At 45.7% G+C, this 22,479-nt stretch overlaps 1 long non-coding RNA gene across 3 annotated transcripts; it reads right to left on the bottom strand.

The window, feature by feature from the left end:
- Window positions 1-4,151: 4,151 nt before the first annotated feature.
- On the bottom strand, window positions 4,152-22,275 carry LOC118979139 (uncharacterized). 3 transcript variants are annotated; one of them, XR_005064847.1, is made up of 8 exons: window positions 22,128-22,275; window positions 21,229-21,328; window positions 18,018-18,131; window positions 16,452-16,763; window positions 15,187-15,275; window positions 8,763-8,812; window positions 4,819-5,002; window positions 4,152-4,492 (listed from the first exon to the last, which is right to left on the bottom strand). It is a non-coding gene; the product is annotated as an uncharacterized LOC118979139 (long non-coding RNA). The 3 variants fall into 3 exon arrangements; XR_005064846.1 differs by having other exon boundaries at window positions 4,152-5,002; XR_005064848.1 differs by having other exon boundaries at window positions 4,152-5,002; window positions 16,452-16,633.
- Between the last annotated feature and the right edge of the window lie 204 nt (window positions 22,276-22,479).

Raw genomic sequence — 22,479 nt, 5'->3', positions numbered from 1 at the left:
CTCTTAATTGCTATAACACTGTAAGAAATCTTGATGTTCGATGAAGGCAATTTACTCTTTTTTGTTCTTTTTCCAAACTCCTCTTGCTATCCTTTGTCTTTTTCTCTTTCGTTTAACTTTTAAGTTTGTCCAATGCCACGAGGCAATGAAGAGAGCAGGCCCTAAATTCCAGACGCCTGAGCGTGCTCATCTTTGCTCGGACTATTGTTACTGTCCTAGGCACCAACGAAACACCAGACTCATCCAAACCTCACAGCAGCCCCTATGAGGTTGTCACTAATCACCGTTACCTTGTTGTAGCTGAAGGGACTGGAGACTGATGAGATGAAGCAATCTGGCCCAGGTCCCTGGGTTACTATGCAGCTAGCCAGTGCACACCTGAGTGAACCCATTCTAATCTCATGCCATGGCTTACCTGCCCCTTCCAAAACCTAAAAAAATATATTTTCACTTACTGACAAAACAAGAAAATTCAAATGAGTATCCTTTTCATTTGAACCAAGAAGAAACCAAAGCACAGACAAGGTACACGATTTGTCTAACAGCTTATACAATGTCCATTGCAGGATAGAACTAATTCCCTTGACCTTCTCCGAATGGAAGCCTCTTCTCTCGCACCCACCCCTAATCCTGCCCACAGCTCGCACCACGGTGCCCCCACCCCCGTCAGACAACTGATGTGTGTAACCGAGAGGCTGCAGTGATGTGCCACTCTGTGCTGAACGCGGCTCGGCCCTCGCTGGGCCACGGCACAGAGCAAATGGAAATCAACTCCAAAGAAGAAATGGCTTCTTCAGCCTGTGGTTTCTGGGGTGGTTAGTAACGCTTCCATCGGGAGAACCTGGTCGTGGGAGTGGAGACTGACACAACACAGGTCTCTCTTACCTGTGACAGGGCTTGCTGGAGTGGGCCCCGACCCCACGGTCAAAAATCCCCCTGTCCCTCTCCACTCTGCAGCCGGCCCTTCGTATCTTCAGAATCAACCAACCGTAGATTGAAAACAGAACTTCCAACCCGGTGGGGAACCGCGGGTGCGAATGAGAAAGTGCTGTTTTCAATCCCGGTTGGTTAAATCCCCGGATGCGAAACCCAACCCACAGATTCAAAGGGCCAACTGTGTTTATTGAAAAAAAATCTGCATTGAAGTGGAACCCTGCAGTTCAAACTCACGTTGTTCAAGAGTTAAATGCAGTTAAATAAGAAAACATCAGTTAGAAGCTGTCGAGGGAGCCAAAGACAGAAGTGGTTGTAAGAAGATTCTCATGGACCCAGGCTGGAGGCTGACAGACCCCATAAGAAGCCGTTTTTGGTGTCTCTTTCCCAATAAATCTTGACTCGGCCACCAGGTGTTCACTGACTTTGTGCAAGTCACTCCAAACAGCCTGCGTATCTGTGTCCCCTTATCTGTAAGTGGAGGCGCACATGGGGTAGTGGGGTGGATGGAGGGGGTGGGGCAGTTGCTAAGGTAAGGGAATCACGGTGGTCGGGAAGGAAGAGCACAGTCCTGAGAGTGGGCTCTCCCCCACTAGAGATTTGGGGACACCTAGCCTTCCTGAAGGCTCCAAGAGAGGTGCAGAGGACAGGCACAAAATAAAGCAAGTGTACTCAGCTGCCTCCAAGGGCAGTTCACATGCCCAAGAGCTTGGTCTTTTCCCACTTTTTCTTTTTTGTTCTCCATATATATATATGAACTTATATATATAATTATATATATAATTATATATACAATTGAACTATATATGTGTGTGTGTGTGTGTGTATATATATATATATATATATAATTGAACTTATTTAAACTAAAAAACTAACCAAAAACAGAACAGTTCACCCATTTTCCCTCTTGCCCCCATCCCTACCCTATCTCTGGCAGCCATCAATCTGTTCTCTGTATCTATGAGCTTGTTTTATTAATATATATTTTACTCTGCTTATAAGAGAGTTCATATGGTACTTGTCTTTCTCTGTCTGACTTATTTCACTTAGTATAATGCCCTCGAGGTCCATCCATGCTGTCAAACCACTTTTTCCTTCACTGTCTTGTACTGAAAAAAAGTGTTGGCAAAGCATGCAATTTTTTTACACGTCAGTCACTCGATTCTAAGGGGAGATTATAGGACTGCTGGCCCTGAAACGGGCAACAGATGTGGAGGTTAACATGAGGTGCCATTAAGTCAGCACCTACGGCGATTAGAGGGAGGTGAGGACTGGAGGTGGGATCAGATGGAGGTGCTCCTGTGGTCGGGGCTCCTCCATCACAGCTGGGGGCTGGGGCAGGATTGCGGGCCAGCCCCACACCTCGGAGGAATTGCCACACTGGCTGGAGGCCCCAGGAAGGAGCCTGGCCTGGTCCCGGCCTATGGAATAAGCCTGTTCCCTACTGGTGCTGATATTAATGAAGTAATTACTGAGTGTGTTTATGCACCTGTGCCTGGGAGCTGGCGCTGGCCCACAATGCCTCTGAAAGCTTCTGCTGGAATGATACACACACACAGCCACACAGCAGTGCTCAGAGACATGCAGCCCTCCGCCAGGGGAGGGGAGGCGGGCCACTGGAGACTGCGATTCAGCCTCCCACGGCTGGTCAGAACCTTCGAGGCACTGCAGGCAGCCCTCATGATACAGGTGCAGCCAAGAGGGGTCCCCCCAAAAGGGATTTGGAATGGTGTCCAGAACTCAAGGTATATAGGAATTATTGGAGAGACATATAAGATGTCCTCACCCCTTTCCCCACAGGTGTGAGTTGAGGGAAGGGACACATGGAGCAGGAACATGCAGGGCTGTTTTGTACAGACACAGCCTTGCAGCTAATCCATGGCATGATCATTTAACATATCTATAGCTTTTGGTGGGTCGCATGGATAGGTTAAATGGCTGTGGCCAGGCTTGGAGCCAGGGGGATGAAGTCACTTCCCCCCAAGAGGTAACTGGGGGCAGGTCGCCTGAGGTACAGCACCTACGTGGGAGCTTGGAGAAGATTGGCTCTAGGACATGGGGCCTAGATGGCCGTTTACTCATGATGGCAGCCCAGTAAACTTGTAATAATACAGAAATACTGGCAGGTGTAACTGATCGTGGTAGGAGTAGGAAACAGGGGTACAGAAGAAGATTGGCACGGGGATTTAAACCCAGACATGGCAGCCATTGGAGGGAGAGCCACGCGGTTTTAGCAGAGGGAGGGCCCCCCTCTTGCCCAGGTGAAAGAGAGCCACACGGCTTTGCCGGAGTGGGAACCCCCGCAGCCAGGTGAAGAAGAAGGCCACATGCTCTTGGTGGGGTGCGGACCCCTGAAGCTTTGGTAGAAGAGACCCACATGGCCTTGGGGTGCTCCATTTGGCTGTGCGGCCTAGGAAGCTGGAGAGACTTTGCCTGGAAAAATGGGTACAAAGAACTCTTGCCAGTGGACCGTGAGAAGGTACTGCATGACTTTGGATTAATTGGAGAGCCTGCACAGATGGTGACACAGCTGACAGTACCAGTGGCCTGAAACATAGATGTGTGCTTCTTTTTCTGAGATACGCTACCCCAAATTAGGGCAGGGGGGAAGGAAGTGCTGTGGGCATCTGTGGTTATCCTAAAGGACTTTGATATACTAATGGGGACATTGGGTCACTATTTTTAAGTCTGTATAGCTTTAAATAAACCTTTCCTTTCCTTTTTACAAATCTCTGGCATGGAGAGATGTCTTTCCCCTGGTGGCAGACAGATGAGTCCAGGAGGTATTAGTATACCGTCCTTGGGAGGGGCCCCTGTTTTCTGTAACAGTTTTTGGCATCCCTGGGTGGGCAAAATATTGCCCCCTCCCTTGGACCTCTGTTCCGTAACACTCACAGACCTAAGTGGGCATGTGGGAAAACATGTGCACCATCTTTTTTGACACCGAGGGTCACAGCTTCAGCCACTAGGAGGGAGTGACGGAAACTGAGGTCCAGCGAAGGGGCCCTTCCTCATTAACAGGAGCAGCCCCCGTCAGCCCCTGAACGCGGCACAATGTGAAAATGAAGGCCCATGCCCGCCGATTTTCAGTAGAAGTCAGAGAATTGGACATGTTTTTCTTATGAAAATACAGCATTGATACACATAGGATTTTCACAAAGGCAATTCTGTAAGGAAAAGACATGGGTCAGGGCTTCCCAGGCCCCAAGTTGCTCAGGTTCTGCAGCCGACCCTGGACTCAAGATCACAGTCTCACTCATGGCCTTCAGTTTTCCTGTCCTGAACTTGGCTCTCGGAGCTGTGCCAGCCCCCAAGGGAAGCCTTTCAGGCTGATTGACTTAAAAATGAGAGCTCAGATGGTAAAAGAAGAGGGGAATAATAGGGCGAGAGATTGCACTCATCTGCCTCTTTAAATTTTAATACCGAGCGAGATTTGTTAACAAGGGGGAGGTCCTAGGCCGGTGAGGGACATCAATAATTCAGCAGAGGCTGTCAAGCTGCAAATAGCCCCATGGTGCCCAGCTGATGCTCCTGGTCCTGACAGGGGCTCTTTCAGGCTCTAAGAGAAAAGAAAGAGTCAGGTTCCCATTGTCCAGCCCACTGCAGCCTTGGCTTTCCTCAGCTCCCAATTCCTAATGGAACTGGAGACCACGGTACTGAACGCTGTGACTGTGTACAGACCCCGAGGCTGACAGTCTGTAATGCTAAGCTGATCACAGCTTAAACGCAAAAGTTCCCTGTGCTAATGCTACCTCCCAATCAGATGCATTTAATGTGCAAGATTTAATAAATCCCTTGTCCCACTCCCAAAGCAAATCTTACTCCTCTCTGTTTGCCAGATCTCTCTCGTCTTTCCCCTTCTTCAAAACCAAGCTGGAAACTCACCTGGTCCTGGTCGCTGGCTTCCCTGGTTAATGGCACCCCCTGTCCGGGGGCAGACGAACACCGTGGGATCCAGCCCACGGTGCAGGAACACGGAGGCCTCACATCACATCAATCCACGTACCTTCTTCCACCAACCTGCGCTACTTGGGCAGGTTTCTGAATCTTTGAGCTTCAGTTTTCTCATCTTTAAAACAAATATCAAAATGCCCCCCTCGTTCAGGATCAAATAAGACAGCACAAATAAATATATTATGATTATTTGTATAACTTTCTTAATGGATTTCCAGTTGTCTCCTTTCCTATCCACTTGTCCTTGGCAAGTTGCCATTTAAGGCCTACATGTCACATGGGTGAAACTGGGCATCTTTAGGCCAAAGCACCAACAGCTCAGCTTGTTTTTAATCATGAGGGATAGAAATAGATGAAATTGATGTCAGCCAAATAATGGAGGGGCTTCCTGGGGCCTTTGATAACCAAACTCAGAATGTCAACAAACTTAGGCCCTGACCAGGTAGCTCAGGCGGTTGGAGCATCGTCCCCACCTACCAAGGTTGTGGGTCAGCCCCAAGGTCAGGGCACATACGAGAAACCACGAGTGAATGCATCAATAAGTGAAACAGCATAGCTATGTTCCTCTCTCTTCCTCAAGTCAATAGATAAAAGATTTATTAAAAGAATGTCAACAGCCCTGGCTGGCGTAGCTCAGTGGATTGAGCGCGGGCCTGTGAACCACACGATCGCAGTTCAATTCCCAGTCGGGGCACATGCCTGGGTTGCAGGCCAGTTCCCAGCAGGGGACTCACGGGAGGCAACCATACATTGATATTTCCCTCCTTCTCTCCTTCCCTTCCTCTCTAAAGATAAATAAATAAAAATTAAAAAAGAAAGAATGTCAACAAACTTCGCTTTCTTTGAAAGGACCACCAAAACGTCAGGCCAAAGGGCAATTGGCAGCATCAAGGTGACATTCATTTCCTGTCACTGTGGCCAGGCACACCCAGGGCTTTGGCCCCACAGAGCCTGTCTGCATAGCAGGGCAGGCCCACTCTCGTTGAGAAAGCAGGAAGGGAAGACAACGCTAACCCAGTGGCTCCCACAAAATGTACCTTGTTGCCTGGGATGGATTTCCTAAAACATGCGCAGTTGGGGCTATTAGCCAGCAGCAGGTCTGGGAAATGCTGTTCAGTAGTTTTTGCACTTCTGAGTGAGAGAGCTGGAGGCTAATACCATGATAGGAAAAGCTTTGGTCCTGGCAAAGGGCATGTCCTCTCCCCGTGATACCTCGTGTGGTGCCTCGCTTGGGAGCAGGAAGCAGAAGCAAAGCTGGGGATGAGGATGGAGCAGGGAGAAACATTGATCCCTTGGAGCAATTAAGAAATCTGTTACAGTTTTGATCATTTGCTCTTCTATAATGCTCTTTGACTCAGGGTAACACTTCAGTAAAGTGTGAAGTCCCTCTATCACTGAGAAGCGGTGTCATGTAGAATCAAGAGATGAAAAAACACCAGAGAGTCTTCCTCTTCCCCATTCACACCTCCTCTGGCCCCTTGGTTGAGGGGGCTGACTCATCCACTGGTCCAGGTTTCCAAGGAGTGAACGATTGTGAGATGAGTATCGGCCAATATCAGGGCTGCGAGTGGTAGGCCGGATGGACAACAAGCCCTCTGTCTCCTAACACACACACAGGAGGTAACCAAAGCAGGAACAAGGCCGGTAGGGAAAAAGGGGAGGCAGACAGGCTGATGCTTGATTCACAGGTTCACAGTCATGCAAAGAAGATCAGAGTATGAAGGGTGGAATAGGCAAGGTCTGAACACATAGTAATTTTGTACTTCTCAACTATAGTGACTTTTACTTCTTCCAGGAAGTCTTCTCCGTTCAGAAATATTCCTGCTGGCCTGTCACAGTGCTTACAACTCCATTAGGATGTGGAATATTTTAGTTCATAAACAACACATTTGACATGTGGGGAAGGCAGGTGCATTTCCCAAATCTGTCCAGTGGGTCCGTCTCCTCAGCTGCTCCTTTATTCCCCCTGTCGCCGTCTCCTTCCTAGGTTAGGACGATGGCCTCCTTCCCCACGCCCTCCCTGCCTCTGATCACGCCCTGTTCTGACCCCCTCTCCATAGGCTGACCAAAGGGGTCTCTGCTAAAGGTCAGTCCACATCTTACTGTCTTGCTTCAAACTCCAGGCATTCTCAGGTGTCCTTACAAAAAAGGCTAAACTCAATGATATGGGTGATGACAGGCCCTGCTGACCTCTCCAGACTCAGCTCATCACCATTGTCACTCCCATCGCGTGCTGGCAATTTCTCGCTCTTGCTTTCTGGCCTCTGTACCTGTGGCTCTGCCCGCCCAACATGCCCTTCCTGTTCTTCGTTCGACCCCACTCGGACAAGCCCTACGAAACTGCCTCGTTCCTCCCACCAACTCCCATGAGATTCTGCACAAAAGTCTATGCTCGCCCATGTCCTTCTCTGTGGTTATTTCTTCACCCTACAGCTGTTTCTTCACCCACACCTCCCATTAGACTGTATATTCCTTGAATGTCACATTCATTTAGGTGTCCCCAGCAACTAGGCATGCCCAGCATCTAGGCGTGGCATAATGTGGCCCACAGTAAATGAGTTGTGAGTGAAAAAATTCATTCCTTTGATAAGAAAACTAATGCTCAAAGGAGTGTTGGACTCACTCAAGATCACTTACGCTATTTGTTACCAGGGTCAGACAGGCGTGTGCAGTTTTTCTAGTTAAGATACTAATCTTTTCTTCTTAAACAAGACACCAAACCTAAAGTCATGATGAAAATGTCTACTCGACAAAAGACACCACAATTACAGTTAATACAGATGTGATGGATGATGGGAACCTATTTGCAACATATACAATAGGCACCTGTCTGTAGACGTATAGAAAAGGGACTGACAGCTACATACTGGATTCCTAGGAATTATTATCCCTGAGGCTGGGAGGGGGATAGAGGTCTGGTGATAAAAGGAGCTTTCGTTTCCACTTTATTTCAATCTTTGGAATCTTTTACAGTGAGAAGGTATACATGAATTATTTGTGCGATCTAAAAAAGCTAAGTCAATCAGAATTCAAATGCATTTGACCAGATACAGAGAACTTTTCCAGGAGACCAAATTTAAAAGAAACTCACTTAAAAGCTTCCATAGCGCTGTATGGATTTATAAAGAACAAGGCTTCTTTGTAGTGGCTAGAATAGCCAGAACCATTATCAAGAGAATATCTCCCTTAAAAAATATGTAAGAAACCAAATTAGTGAACAGAAGGGACGTGTTAAGCATGAAATCAGAGCGCAGAAAGGCAGCTGTCCTTGAGGGGTGTTTTATCTGAGCTGAGGCTTTCATGCCAATGAATTATCCAATTGACCCTAACACGTGGGCCCCTAGGCACAGCCTCTCTTTCTGGTAATAGCTGTCTCTTTCTGCTCTGAAGAGTCACTTGAGAATCCCGAGCAAAATCTCACGCTCCCACCGTATTTCCAGAATCTACATTCGTTTCACCTTCCCTCTTTGCACGAAGCGCTGCACCGTGTCCCCTCTCTTTTCTCAGCAGACCATCTTCCAGCTCTTTGGGTGGTTTTTGTCTCCTGGCGGTGGGTGGGCTAAGGCCGGTTGCCTTCTCCCAGTAAACACAGAATAGAGCGGATAACCTCAGAGACAATTGCTGCCAAACAACCGAGTCTGTTCCTGGAGGGGCTTTTTCTTAGCCTTCTTAACCTTATTCCCAGATCTACGCTTTCCACTTACTTTCGGGAACTGAACTTCTGTTGACTCTTCTGAATTATCTTCCTGGCTGTGTGACTTCGGGTAATGTCATTACCCTTGGCTATGTTTATTTCTTTTTATCCGAGATGAATGGCAACTCAGCTTCTGCCACCTTACGAGACCACTGAGAGATTAAAAGAAGGAGATATTTACCCATTTGATCAATGTTTGCGGAGGTCCTTGGCCCAGATCCATGCTTGGTTCTAGGAATACAAAATATGTAAGACATTCCCTCCTTTTATAGCACTCACAGACTTGTGGGAAAGATATACTCATGAATGATTACAATACAGAATAATAAATGCTAACGTAGAGTGTTATGTTACACCCTGATGTGGGGTAGAATTAAGAAAGATTTGGGACACTAACTCTTGAGCAGAATCTTGAAGAAAGAGCAGGAAACAGGACAAGGTGGAAAAAGGCATTCAAGACGAGAGAGACGGTGTGTGACAAGTCACAGGAGCAAGGGGAAGACCGTGGGAGTGTGATTGGATATAGGGTGCAGTAGGTTAAAGATAGCCCTAAACTCTTTGATAATTCACACCAGAGGTGGGGTTTGTGTTTGAATCTGGGTGGGTCTGTGACTCGTGGCCAATAGAATACGGCAGAAGTAACTCTGGGCCAGTTTTCAGGCCCAGGCCTTAAGCAATCTGTATATTCTACTTCCTGTCTCTGGGAACACCCTTGGAACGAAGCCACCGCACTGTGAGGAAGCCCAAGGAGCCCCATGAAGAGCCCAAATGGAGGGGAACTGAGGCGTCCTGTCCTGATGTCCTGGGTGACAACTTGCCAGCGAGTCGTCTTGGGAATGATCCTGCATTAAGACATCCCAGCCGATGTCCGCAGAGCAGAGATGAGCCATTCCTACAGAGCCCTGTCCAAGTTCATGACCCAAATGAATGACTGTTATTTTAAGTCAGTATGTTTTACATCAATTGTTGGCAGTCACAGATAACTGAAGCAGAGGTACAAAAGGGGACAGTCAGGGATGGCATCCTGGTCTCCGGGCTTAGGCAACACAATGAAGGTTTCTTTCTCAAAGATGAGATTTAGAGATGGAGCAGGTTTGGGGAACCAAGAGGGTAGGGAGGTATCAAGGGGCAATAGTGAGTTCAGTCTGGGACTATTGAGTTTGAGGGGCCGTGGGCTACCTGATAGAGAGAGGTGGTATAGTTGGACAGGTAGAGCTGAAGCTGAGAGAGATTTGGACCGGAGCTAGAGAGATCTACAAATGGTTACTGATGGAGGGAGAATGCATGATCGTGGCTACAAACACCTGGAGGAAATACACACAGGGAGGAGTGATGAGGGCCCAAGGGGTTAATCGCGGTTAAGGGCTAGGCAGAAAAGAGTCTAGGAAGAAGCCTCCATAGAAGGAGGAGTAGGGGAGTGGGGGTTCGGGGAGTTCAGTCTGTCTGGTCCTGGTGAGCAATACTTCTGTTCACAAAGGGGAAACTGCATGCAGCAACCCAGGTGCAAGGCTTAACAATAAACCCCATTCAATGTCTGGCAAGCCTCTGTGTCAGGGAAGCCTTGCTCCCTGCGCCCTGCTTTATTGCTCACAGGGAAAATGAGCTCCGACTGAAACTGGGAGCATCACCCAGCAAGCCAATCACCTGAAGTCTGTCTGTCCTCTCTCTCTAGCCATTTTAGCCTCTCCTTGCACAGGTACCAGGGCTTCTCTCTGTGCAGGGGCCCAGGGAGACATCTGGTTCTTTGAGGAAAAGGACAAGAAACCAAAACACGCATTGGTGTCCTGCCTCTGAGCTAAAAGGAACCTTTTCCATTTCGTGGGAAGCTTTTATTTAAGCTGCACACCTAAACAGACGGGGGGGGGGGGGGCAATGGTTTACTGATGCAGTGAGTAGTAATGGTAGGAAAGAGTGGATGAATATTTCATAGGCATCAGTGCACTTAAAAAAATCATGAGATCACTTACTTGAGTAGGTCTCCATTCACCCTTGACCATGGGGGCTCAGTCTAGTCAATGGAACCTCCTCTTCTGGCGTGTCCTGTCTGTCCCGATGCTGTACAGAGGCTTGCGGGGCTTTTGCGTGGGCTTCAATTTCTCAACCAAGTACATACAGGGGAAGGCCTAGTGGTTCTATCGACAGCTATCACCTAGATGGTGGAGAAAATGAAGGGAAATTCAGAGACTGTTTACCTAGGAGTTAGGAGATTGGGCTTCCTGTCCCAATTCTGCTAACGGCTAGCTGTGTGACATTGGACAATATTCTTAACCTCTCTGAATAATCATTTCCTATCACCAAAATAAAGGGAGGGAGGGATTGATCATCCTGGATTTTCCTGTCAGTTTTCTGAGTCTCCAAATCAATAGGTTTCTTGAAGCGACCTCAGGATGCTGAGTGATCCATTTCATAAATAATTATTGATAGAAATTTCTGTGCTGTGTGCTTTGTTCATGTGGAGCAACAACAACCTTTCTTCCACGTCGAGGGAATGCACTACCATGTGCTTGTGCTTAACTCTTTAAAAAGAAAAAAAAACATACTAAGACCTACTCAATAATTACATTTGGAATTAAGAACAGAAAACAAGTACAATTTTGCCAGGTATTTGCAGTCTCTTTGTTTATCTAACTAAAATTTAAAACTTTCACTAAATCCCAAAGAAATTTGAGCTGATTATACCAATAAGGAAAACAGCAACAAGTAGTTACCTAAATAGGAGACTCGGCCTTGTAATCTGCTACCTCTAATAATAAAAACAGTGCTACTACTATTGAATGTGGACTCCGTGTTAACCCATATGTGGAATATCTCATAAATGCTATCCTAGTTACTCCTTATTAGTTGTAAAGTAATGGCACAGGGATAAGAAAACTGGCTGAGCCCTGGCTGGCGTAGCTCAGTGGATTGAGCTCGGGCCTGCGAACCACACGATTGTGGTTCGATTCCCAGTCAGGGCACATGCCTGGGCTGCAGGCCAGTTCCCAGCAGGGAACTCACGAGAGGCAACCATACATTGATACTTCTCTCCTTCTCTCCTTCCCTTCTCCTCTAAAGATTTATAAATTTAAAAAAAATTTACTAAGAAAACTGGCTGAGAAGGATGAAGTTCCTTGTCCAAGTCACCCAATTAGTGAGTGGCTGAGATGAGACTCAAACCCTAGCCTGTCTGACTCCAAATACACAGTAACTGTAATGACAAGTAACAGCGAAAGTTTCCATTGCACGTACTATGACCAGAAACTATTCTAAGCAGCTCATTCATCTAAAATTATCTCAGTCTTTCATCCGCTTGAGCTATTTTGCAGCCCTATCAATTGCAGAACATGGGTAATAACGAAAACCATTCTTGTCTCCAGAAAGGGGCACATGTTGCATTTATTAGTAAGCTTATTTCTGAAGTTCTTATTCCCTATTTCTGTGTGGGTCTTGGAATTCTTTAAGGCAGTTGGAAAGGTTAATGGTTCCCTCCTTTGTTGAGTTAAACACACTATTTGATGTGGTCATTTTATATTTGTGGGACAGTCCTGGTTTTACCTTTTGAAATAAATATCCTTTAACAATATATTACACACACTCGCATGTTCTTAGAGAGGGAGAGAGTTACGCCCCACAATGCCGCTGCCGCAGGGGGTGGGTGTGAGCAAAGCAGGAGAGGAGGCTGCCGGGGTCCCCCAGCCCTGTCCAGCCCGCCCCCTTGATGGGGTGCTGGGGCCTGCTGCTAACTAAGCTGGTGGCCTGCAGCTTGGCTGCCGTGCCCTGGGTGGCCTGTCTAATGACTGCTCCTCCCCCCGTGTCCCTGCTGCCGTGGCTGCCAGAGCGTCCCCCGGTCGGCTCTTTGCGGAGCCCTGTGCAGGGCCCTCCTGTGGCCTTCCAGAGCCCTACTTCCTCCAAGGGCATTAAGGACTGAACAGAAATGGAAGGACAGAACTCAGCAGCTTTCTGGAGACTTCCCTCCTTCTTTCTGTGATTGCCTTCAGATTTAAAGATGGCAAAGCCCCACGTGGTGAGCATGGAATTGGGGACAGTCAGAAGCAAACTTCCCCCAAAATGTCTCCCATACCATGTGCCTTGGAACATGGGTGTCCTGTGAATAACCTGCAGATGTGATGTGAGTAAATGGGAAAATTTTTTCAAGTCTTACGACAAATAACCATCTTATCATAATAGTGATAAATATTGAAGCAATTTTATTTTCTTGATTTCAAGATCCAATTACTCTCTTTTCCCCACCATATAATACTTTGAGGTTGTTGTCCTAACAAAATACAGAGTTTTTATAAGCCTAGGCATAAAAATATCATCAGGTGGTGTTTTGTGATATCAAAACATTAAGAAATGTTCTAACACACTGGAGACACATTACATACTAAGGAGAGTGGGAAGTTGTGGACTTCTGAGAAGAGATTTGGAGCTCAGCACATGCACACAGTCTGGACGTTGTTCTCTCCTCTGGGTTGGGAGCTGTAAGAACATCCCTGCCCCCTCTCCCACCACAGGGCTCAGTAGAGTAGGAGATGCCACGTGCCGACTCTCCAGGGCTGTGCCGTTTCATAGACAACAGGTTTAAGGAGAGAAAAACTATGCTCCAACCAGATCCCTGAAGTGGCTGAAAACAGTTGTGGGAGAGGCTGCTCTCAGAATCAGAACGTGAAACAACCGGACACAGAAACGCAGAATTCTCTGCAGTTGGCACTAAAATCCCAACCGAGAGAAGGACCATTCGGACGTCAACCAGCTTAGAGACAGAAGAGAAACACAGAAGGGATTAAGAGTTCACCATCGGCCAGCTCTGAGAATCTCGAATTACTCCTTTTCCCCTGCATATTCTGTACACACTCTCTGTGACCTTAATTTGCTCGGGACTTCGGTCACCTTCCCTAAGGAGCTGAATCCTGCTTCCCGTCTCCAGCCCAGAGTTTTCTCCTGAGCTCCTGACCCTCCTGGGCAACTCCGCCTGGGTGCCTTGCCAACGTTCCTATTCTCACTTCCTCCTCCCGCCTCACCTCACCTCACCTCTCACCTCGGCCTTCTCCTTACATTTTCTATCTTAGAGAATAACTTCATCATCTACTGAAAATATGGGAATCATTTTTACACCTTCCTTATGCATGCACATTTAACCCACTACTAAACCCCATCTCGTCTACCTCCTAATAACCCCTCCCATATCTCGCTTCCTCTTCACCCCTGCTTACCATCATATCGTACCAAAGCCTCATAATCTGTCGCTTGGTTACTGAAAGCTCATTTTAACGGGTTTCCCTGAACACTGACGTTGAGTTCATTCTCATCAATGGCAGACTGACCTTTCCACTGTTATTATCTACATTTGATCATCATCTTCTCTAAACAAATTCTTCTGTGACTTTCCATTGCTTTTAGGAGGGCGTATTTCCTGATCTGAGGCCAGTGTACCAGTTCAGTCTCCTATTTTACTAAGCTCCCATCTCATATAAGTTGTATTCCCGCCACACTAAATTGCTTGCAGATCCTCAAATATGACACCTTCTCCATCATGCTCACAACCCTTTGTCATGCTCCTTTCTCTGCCTCCCGAACTCCCTCGTCCCCTTAGCAAACTCCTTTCTCCGGGAAGTCTTCCCTGAACCCCTCAGTCTGCTCAAGACACGCGGTGGTTCACTCTCTCCAAGCCGCTCACACACTGTACTGGAATCACCCTCGTGGGGAGGACACCCGGGGAAAGAACCCTACATTTCTTCCCCTGGTGTTTCTGGTGCCCAACCTTTCCCCAGTTAGAGCAGACAGGCAGTCCGTATTCGCTGCCCTCGAGTCAGGCTGTTACATAAAACATTCAAAGAGCAGGAAATGAATTCACATTAGCTTTCTGAGTTTCCCCAAATAGACTCGAGTTGGCAGTTCATTGTTTAAAGGGTCTTTTTAAGGATAAAAGCTTAGCTCCTGAATGTCTTACAGTACAAACTTTATTCCCTACACAACTGATTTGGAAGATCCTAGAGACGGCAGCCAGAGGAAAGGGAGGCAGGAGCAAGTGAGAGTCAGACACCTGTGAGTGACTGAGGACGGGCGAGATGGGCAAGGAGAGGGGATGGGACGCGTGGCCCAGGAGGGAAGGAGAGCATCTTGGTTTTATTTCTCACACACAGGAAGGAAACTGAAGGAGCTGGGAGGGGGTTGGCGACCCTGGGGAGGGGCCTTCATGGGGAATGGGAGGGCATCGTGTGTCCTGCACGGACTGGTGAACTAACAGCCAGATATGAGCCGAGACAGCGGATGCTGCGTGTGAAAGTGCAGTCCCTCCCAATGCTGTGGAACTGATGGAGTCTAGGTGCAGCCCCAGGGAGAAGGGCAAGGGGGACCCTGCATGGTCTAGGACTATGAGTTAACTTCTCACTAGAGGCATGATGAGGGATCAAGGTAGAAATCGCATGTGGTTGTAGAAAAAAACAGTTATCGTCTCGCTGTCCTGAATCTGCGGCCTGGGACTCACTTGCGCACCTATTGAAGAACCGGCTTTTTTTTCAGGGGACTGGGGGCCCCTTGCGGACACTGACCATTTTGTATCCATCTTTGTAATTCTAGCCCGAGAATGGAGACAAAAGAAAAAAATGAGCAAATAAGCAAACCTGGATGAGAGAGGATGAAGGACTGGACAGCATCGAGGCAGCGCCGTTTCCCTGGGCCAGATGAGGTCGTGGAGGACGAAGACCTGCACCTGAGATGGACATCAGAAAGCCAAAGATTTGCGCTCACAGGAGGGGTCCCACTCCGCACCCAAATGCCTCCCTAGACCGTTGCCTAATTTATTTATTAGCATCAGAACAACCCGGGTGTTGATGACTAGGCGGATTCCTACCTCAAACCCCCCAAAGATTCTATTCCAAAAGACCTGGGACAAGACCCCGGGGATCTGCAATTTAATCAACACTTCTAGGTGATTCTGACAGAGGGGCCCATGGGCTTCACGGTAAGAAACGTTAGTTTTGAGAGAAGACCTCAGGTCCTCTGCCTACAGTCAGTAGAATCTGGGAATAGCCCTTTCTCTAGCCCATTCTGTGGTGGGTTTGGCCCTTGAAGGAGTCCCAGCGGCCATCAAACCAAAACCACTGGGCAGGAGGGACTTCGAGCAATGGAGGTAGATCTCACACTTAAAAGCAACAAGCTGCATTTAAATCAAATGTGGGTAAACTGACCTTTATCTACAAATACTCTAATAACAAGATGAAGAATTGCATACTAACATACTGAGCTCTTGCCACACACTAAACGCCTGAGGTGTGCTACCTCACTTAGTCATTGCAAAATTTCCCGTTTGTATTCTCAAGAGGATAAGAGACTTATCCAGATATATTGCAGGTAAGTGGCAGGGCCAGGTTTCAAATCTAGGCCTGGGAGAAGTCAAAGACTGTGTTTGTAACCACCATGGAGTATCGTAACTAAGAACATGGATTACTTCTGAAGTCAAAACAAAGAAATCCATAAAGGTAATTTTAGCACGCACCAGGAGAATTAAGGACTAATAGAAGCAACACCGAATTTGATCATGAAATCTCTTTGTGGTAAAATTAATCCATTCCCATACTTTACTAATTTGGTAGGCTCAGATTTTAATAAATTGCGTTTTATTAAAATTACACGCCTGTATGGTCTAGGAGGACCCTAGAGCTTCCCAAATGTGCAAGTAATTAAAAGATACAGAAATGATGTAAAGGAAACCAGCTAAGGATCTGAGGCTAAATAATTTCCCATTCCCGTGGAAACGCTGCCGCTGAAATAAATTGGACAGCTGTTGGCACTGTGACAGTCTCTCCCTGCCTTAGTCAGAGCCACACTCCAGGAGCCCGCTCGGTGCTCCTTCTGCGGCATCCACACTGCAGATGGGGACACTCACCCAGGCGTCACGGTGTCCCAACGCCAGCAGGGCCCAGGGCTCTGATCCCTAGGCCCTTACCTGCCCTCAGGTCTGTTCAGGGCATCCATTAGCAGCCTGGCAAGCTCCATCTGATCTGGCTGTTCCAGTGCCTCCCAATAGCAAGAAGAGGCAGGGGGGTCTGACCTCCAGTTTTCTGCAAACTCATGGGTGGAGAGCAAATAACTAGAATTAAAACGCCTTCTGTTGCCTTTGCAAAGCCTTGGAGGAGGTGTTTACAAAGGCTAAACACACGTTTCCAAGTGCCCATCCTCAAAGCGGTCCTTGAAGATGCTTAAAAACAAAATAAACGAACGACAAAACAGAAACCAACTCACGGATACTGGGGACATTTTGATGATTGCTAGATGGGAAAGGGGTTTGGGGGCTGGGGGAAAAGGGGGAAAGGGATTAAGATGGACAAACTGGCAGTTATATAAACAGTCACGGGAATGTCAAGTACAGCATGGGGAACATGGCCGATAATATTGTAATAACTCTGTACGGGCCAGGTGGGCACCAGACTTACTAGGGGGGGTCACTTAGTAAATTATACAACGGTCTAACCATTTTACTGTACACCTCTACCTAATATGATAGTGTATGTGAACTATAATTTACACATTTTAAATTATTTTTAAAGGATAGGGGCTGCGATGGGGAATGAAAGGACAAACAGTGTAGCAAAGTGTGGCGGGTGGGGGCTGGGGAGAACTGGAATAGCCAGGTGTGTCTCCAGCCCCACACTCCGCCCTGCCCTCCCCTGTCCACCCCCTCACAACAGTTCCTGTCACAGAAAAGAGCCTGGAATCCCTCAGAAAGGGCTTCATTTTGAGTTTGGTCTAATCTGATCATAAACACAGATAAGAAACAAGTGCTCGCTGCAGCACTATCATATTTTACTGTATTTTTGAGCCCACGGTTTTTGTGCGCATTATGCACAGGATTATTATACTCATTAGTATACCCAGGGTGTGTAATCATTATACCCAGGTATAACGCGCATCCTTATTTTTCCCTCAAAAATTGGGACCAAAAAAGTGCGCGTGATACACAGCAAAATACGGTATGTTTCCTAACGCTGTTTGAAGATGGATGACCAGGAGGATGATCAACAAGTGATCCCTAAACCACAGGTAACCTCACACCTCCCTACTGTCAGGGAGCAGCCTGAATAATGAGTCCCTGAACTGGTGAGCTCCCGGGTTCTTTCATTAGTCACTTCATTAACAAGGGAACCCATCCCTGAACAGAGCGAGAATCAAAACTATAAGGCCCGGATGAGCCTGCAAGCCTGCTGTTGGGAGGAGGACATCAGACTCATAATTAGAGGATACTGCAAGGCAGTGGGATTCTCATGCTACTAGACAGATAAGCTTTTCCTTTAGAAAAGAAAAAACAGACAGATAGAGGGGGACCAGGTATCAAGGGAAGCTTCACGGAGGAGGCAGGCTTTACACTTCCTAGGCTTTGGAAGGCAAGGGGAGGAAGGGCTGAGGGCGCCCCAGGAGTGGAGAAGACGGTGGGGGGCATCTCTTCTTTCCTTACCCAAATCTCTTCCGACCAGCTCAGCTCGGGCTGGCCCCTTCAGTCTCCCACCACGAGGACCAGGAGATCCGTGCCTGCAGACGTCTTTGAGTCTTCTGAGAAAACAAGCCTGCTCTACCCACAGAGGTACTTAAAACGTCAGTGAGATCACATTACAGCACTCACAATTAAAACATGAAATCAGAACAACTAACCACCGAATCCCTTTCACCTTCTCTTTGCTTAGACACATTGAACATAGGAACTTCTAGAGGAAACAATTCATTGAATTGATAAGAGCAAAAACCTCTTCTTTACAAGCAGCGGTTTATTCCCGCTGTTGTGTATACACCAAACAGCTGCATTTATGGCAGATCCAGAGATTCCGTTATAATGACAGCCGTTCCTAACCTGCCACTTCGCTAAGCATTTGAGACACTGACAATGTAGTTGAAAAGACAGTTTGCCTCTTACTTGATTATGAAGAAGCAGCATTCTGAAACCCACACCTGCTTGCAAACAGAACCTTAATTGGCAATTTGGCTTCTAGGTAGTGTATTATGACTTATAAAATAAATGAATCTTTTTTTTTCTTTCATAAAGAACACAAGGCCACTATCTGTGCCAAGTCTGCTCCCCGGGACTGCTTGGCTGTGTTCCCGGAAGTCCCCACAGCCTTGAGGCAGAAGCTCTCCAACCTGTTTGCGAGGTGGCACTTTTAGGGTTTTCTTCTAGTTTCAATAGCTCGCAGCATGTCTATGCCATTCTTCCTGGTATCCTTGGGCAATACCATTTGAAAGTCTCCCTTAACGTCTTATCTCCCCAAACCTGAGGTCTTTCTAAGATTGACCGTTCGAGTCTGTTAATCTTCTCAAGCCAACGTGGTTATATTATTCCCTTAAACAGGCAAATCGACCTCTAGTGGATTCAGATCCAACTTAAAAGGTGTTCCCTAAACAGTCAAATTTCTCAAGATTTAATAGATCTTCAATGAGATAAAGATTTTGATGTCAAATAAATAAGGAAATGCTTCAAACCTTCTCCAGTCCCTGCTTAGGGATTTATAACTCCCATGAGCCAAAAATATATATATATATTAGAGAAATCAGGTAGGAAACGTGCTTAATTTGGTTAAGCAAGACTGTTTGGACTACAGAATGCTTTCCTTCTCTCATTCTCTTTCTCCTCCTCCCTCCTTGCTTCTTTCTTTCTTATAAGATCCCTGGAATGTACTCATGATAATCATAATGATAACAGCAATAATGATAAAAGCTAACATGTTGAGCTAGTCCTCTTCCTTTAGGAATCATCCCAGAAATCTTAACATGCATCATTAACAGAGTTCAATAATACTAGTTTTATTCTTTTTCCAAATCATGTAAGAACCTTAGGATGCTGTCCTGCCAATTGACACCCTCCCCAAGTCACAGGCTATTATTTCTGGATATGCAGCCCCACACATTAGACATAAATTTCACTATTATACAGCCAATATTTATGCTTCCTGTTTTCATGCCTCACAAATATTCCTTCTGACATGAAGCTCTACCTTCACTAGAAGTTCCTTTTGCGAAGCTGTGTTGTTGGGAAATTTCTTGGGCTTTTGCCTAAAAATGTCTTCATTTTACCTTTATTTTTTGAAAGATCGTGATTACTAAATGTAGAATTCTAGGTGGAACGTTACTTTCTTACAGCACTTCAAAAATTTATTTTCAATTATTTCCGGTTCCACCCTTGTTTCTTAAGAAGTCAGCTATCAGTCATTGCAGATGGCCCCTCCCTGTTTTTTCTGTTTGGCTGCTTTTGTTATCTTCTTTATGTTTTTTATTGTTCTGAGTGTTGCTCTGATGTATGTATATTTCTTTCTATCTACAGTGTTCGGCTCTTTGGACAACTTTAGTTTGAGGTTTGACATTCTTACTCCCCTCTGGAAAACACTCAGTCAATATGTCTTTCACTACTGTGTTTGTCCCATTATAATTTCTTTCTAGAACTCAGATTACTTATACACTGGACCTGCTAACTCTTCTCTTCATGTTTCTTAATCTTTTTTCCCACTTCCTTTTGCTTCATCTCTGTCCCACATTAAATGTAACTTCTTCAGATTTAACTTCCAAAGCACTAATTATTTCTTTCACTGTGTTTAATATAATTCTAAATCCATCCATCTAAATTCTGCTTTCAGTTGTACAATTTTCATTTCTGGAGATTCTTCCCAGCATGTTTCTCTTCTAAATTCTATTCCTTTTAAATGTGAATTCCTACATATTTTATTACATATTTGGTATCTGATAATTCTAATACTCTAAGTCTTTCAAGGTGTGATTCTGCAGTGTGCTGTTTTTATTGACTCTCATTTACAGTAGTACATTTCTTATGTTTGCAGTGATATTTTGGTGAGTGCAAGGAATGTGGCATCTTAACTGCTGGGTTTCTTTGAGGCTTGGTTGCAAACTTTGTTCCTTTAGAGAGGACTTGTTTGTTTTTATCAGAATGGAACGTTGCCCTACTAGATATAATGCTTATTATAAAGCTATAGTGATTAAGAGCATTTGGTGTTGGCATAGGCATAGACAAAACAGGCTCACGTATGTGATAAGTTGATATATGATGGAAGCAGCATTGCAGAATTGAAGAAAAGATGGTCTGTTCAATAAATGATGTGTGATAATAAGCAAAAAGAGACCCAAATGAGACTACACCAGGAAAACGTATCTTAACCACAGCTGGTTTTTGATGAAGAGGGATTAAAAGAGAGCTAAAATGAATAGCAGTCATCGTTACGTGGAGACCTAGTGGCTGCAGGTCAGGTATCCACCCAGATGGCATATGAAACAATTACACGTCTGTACATGAGAAATTATAGGGAAAATAAGGCTTACACATGCAAAAAATTTACACTGCTGTTTAGCAATAATAATGGGCAGTGGTAGTATTAGCACGCTTTTCTGTGACTATCTGGTGTGTCCTATGAGATAAAGCGAATGAATAGTTGTAGGATAGTCAAACCATAGTTTCCCCTGTATCTTTAAGGACCAGTATTCTAAATGTGGAAGAAAAGTGATAGAGATGCAATATAGAAACGGCTAACAAAATCCTGTATTTCTGAATTTCATTGGTAATATTAGATAAAAAGCACAAACACACAACATATTCTGTCTATCCGTCTGTCTGTCTATCCATCCATCCGCTGACGAGGCCTGAAAACAATGAACAGCCATTAACACCTTACTTACTTTTGTCTTGAAAAGTCATTTCCTGTTCAAAGACATCAGTGTTTCTTGAAGAAATGGCTGGTTCCAGGTAGAAGGCATGAAATGAACAAGATGAACCTAGAACATTTGGATGAACCAGATATCAAGGAAAGTTTTATTTTTTAATTTTTTATTTAAGATTGTATTTATTTATCTTTAGAGGGGAAGGGGAAAAGAGAGGGAGAGAAATATCAATGTATGGTTGCCTCTCCTGTGCCCCCCCACTGGGAACTGGCCTACGACCCAGGCATGTGCCCTGACTGGGAATCAAACTGCAATCCTTTGTTTTGCAGGCCCACGCTCAGTCCACTGAGCTACACCAGCCAGGGGAGAAATCAGTGTTTCCTGAAGAAATGGCTGTCTCCGGGTCAAAGGCATGAAATGAACAAGATGAACCTAGAACATTTGGATGTACCAGATACCAAGGAAACTTTTAAACACCCCCAGGATATGTCAAAAGGACTCAGGAGCTAAGCTAATTCATTCCTATTCTATTCCATTCCATTTCATTCCCACATTCTTCTGCCAAAGATAGGACAATTTGAATGTCAACAAGGATAAGAATTGCAGTGAATTAGAACCATCAAATATTTTAAGTCTGTGCATTTCTGGTAACATCAAAAAACTAATTGGATGTTAAAGACCTGAATCACTACCTTGAAAACAAGTTAAAAGGAGAGAACTAAACACTTATTCTTTCAGAACTGTACCACTAGACAACTAAATACAAGATGAAAAGAAGCTTCTCTCTATAAAACTATTCCAGCTGGTAAATAATAGAATTAGGACAGCATCACTTTGCTAACATCATGCAAGAACAATAAACTAGACAGCTGATGAAAAAACATGCCATCCTTTGATTCAAAAGACATCAAACCCGAGTCTGATCAAGCTCCTGGATCCAGCTTCCAATTTGCAAGAAGTATATGGGTCACGTTGAACTGTATGAACCATCGGTAAGCAATCAGCAAAATGCAGACTGCAGTTCAAATGACCTCGGTTCTTCAAAAGAGGAAGGAAGGAGTAACCTGTAGATGAAAAGACGCTCCAAACACAGACCTAGTTCAAAGAGGACTCACACAGGGTGCACATTCTGTGTCCTGCTTACGTCACGCAGAATATTGTTTTTGAGATTCATCTCTGCTGCTGTGTATGCCAATAGTTATTTTGTTTATTGCTGGCCAGTAGTCCACTGTGTAAATATATTGAAATTTGGTTATACATCACTT

This window comes from Sturnira hondurensis, unplaced genomic scaffold (assembly GCF_014824575.4).
Source record: "Sturnira hondurensis isolate 20B ecotype Veracruz unplaced genomic scaffold, ASM1482457v3 Scaffold0022215, whole genome shotgun sequence".
In the NCBI taxonomy this organism is placed as follows: Eukaryota; Metazoa; Chordata; class Mammalia; order Chiroptera; family Phyllostomidae; genus Sturnira; species Sturnira hondurensis.
Note: the sequence above shows the minus strand (reverse complement) of the source record. Positions and strands in the feature narration are given on the sequence as shown.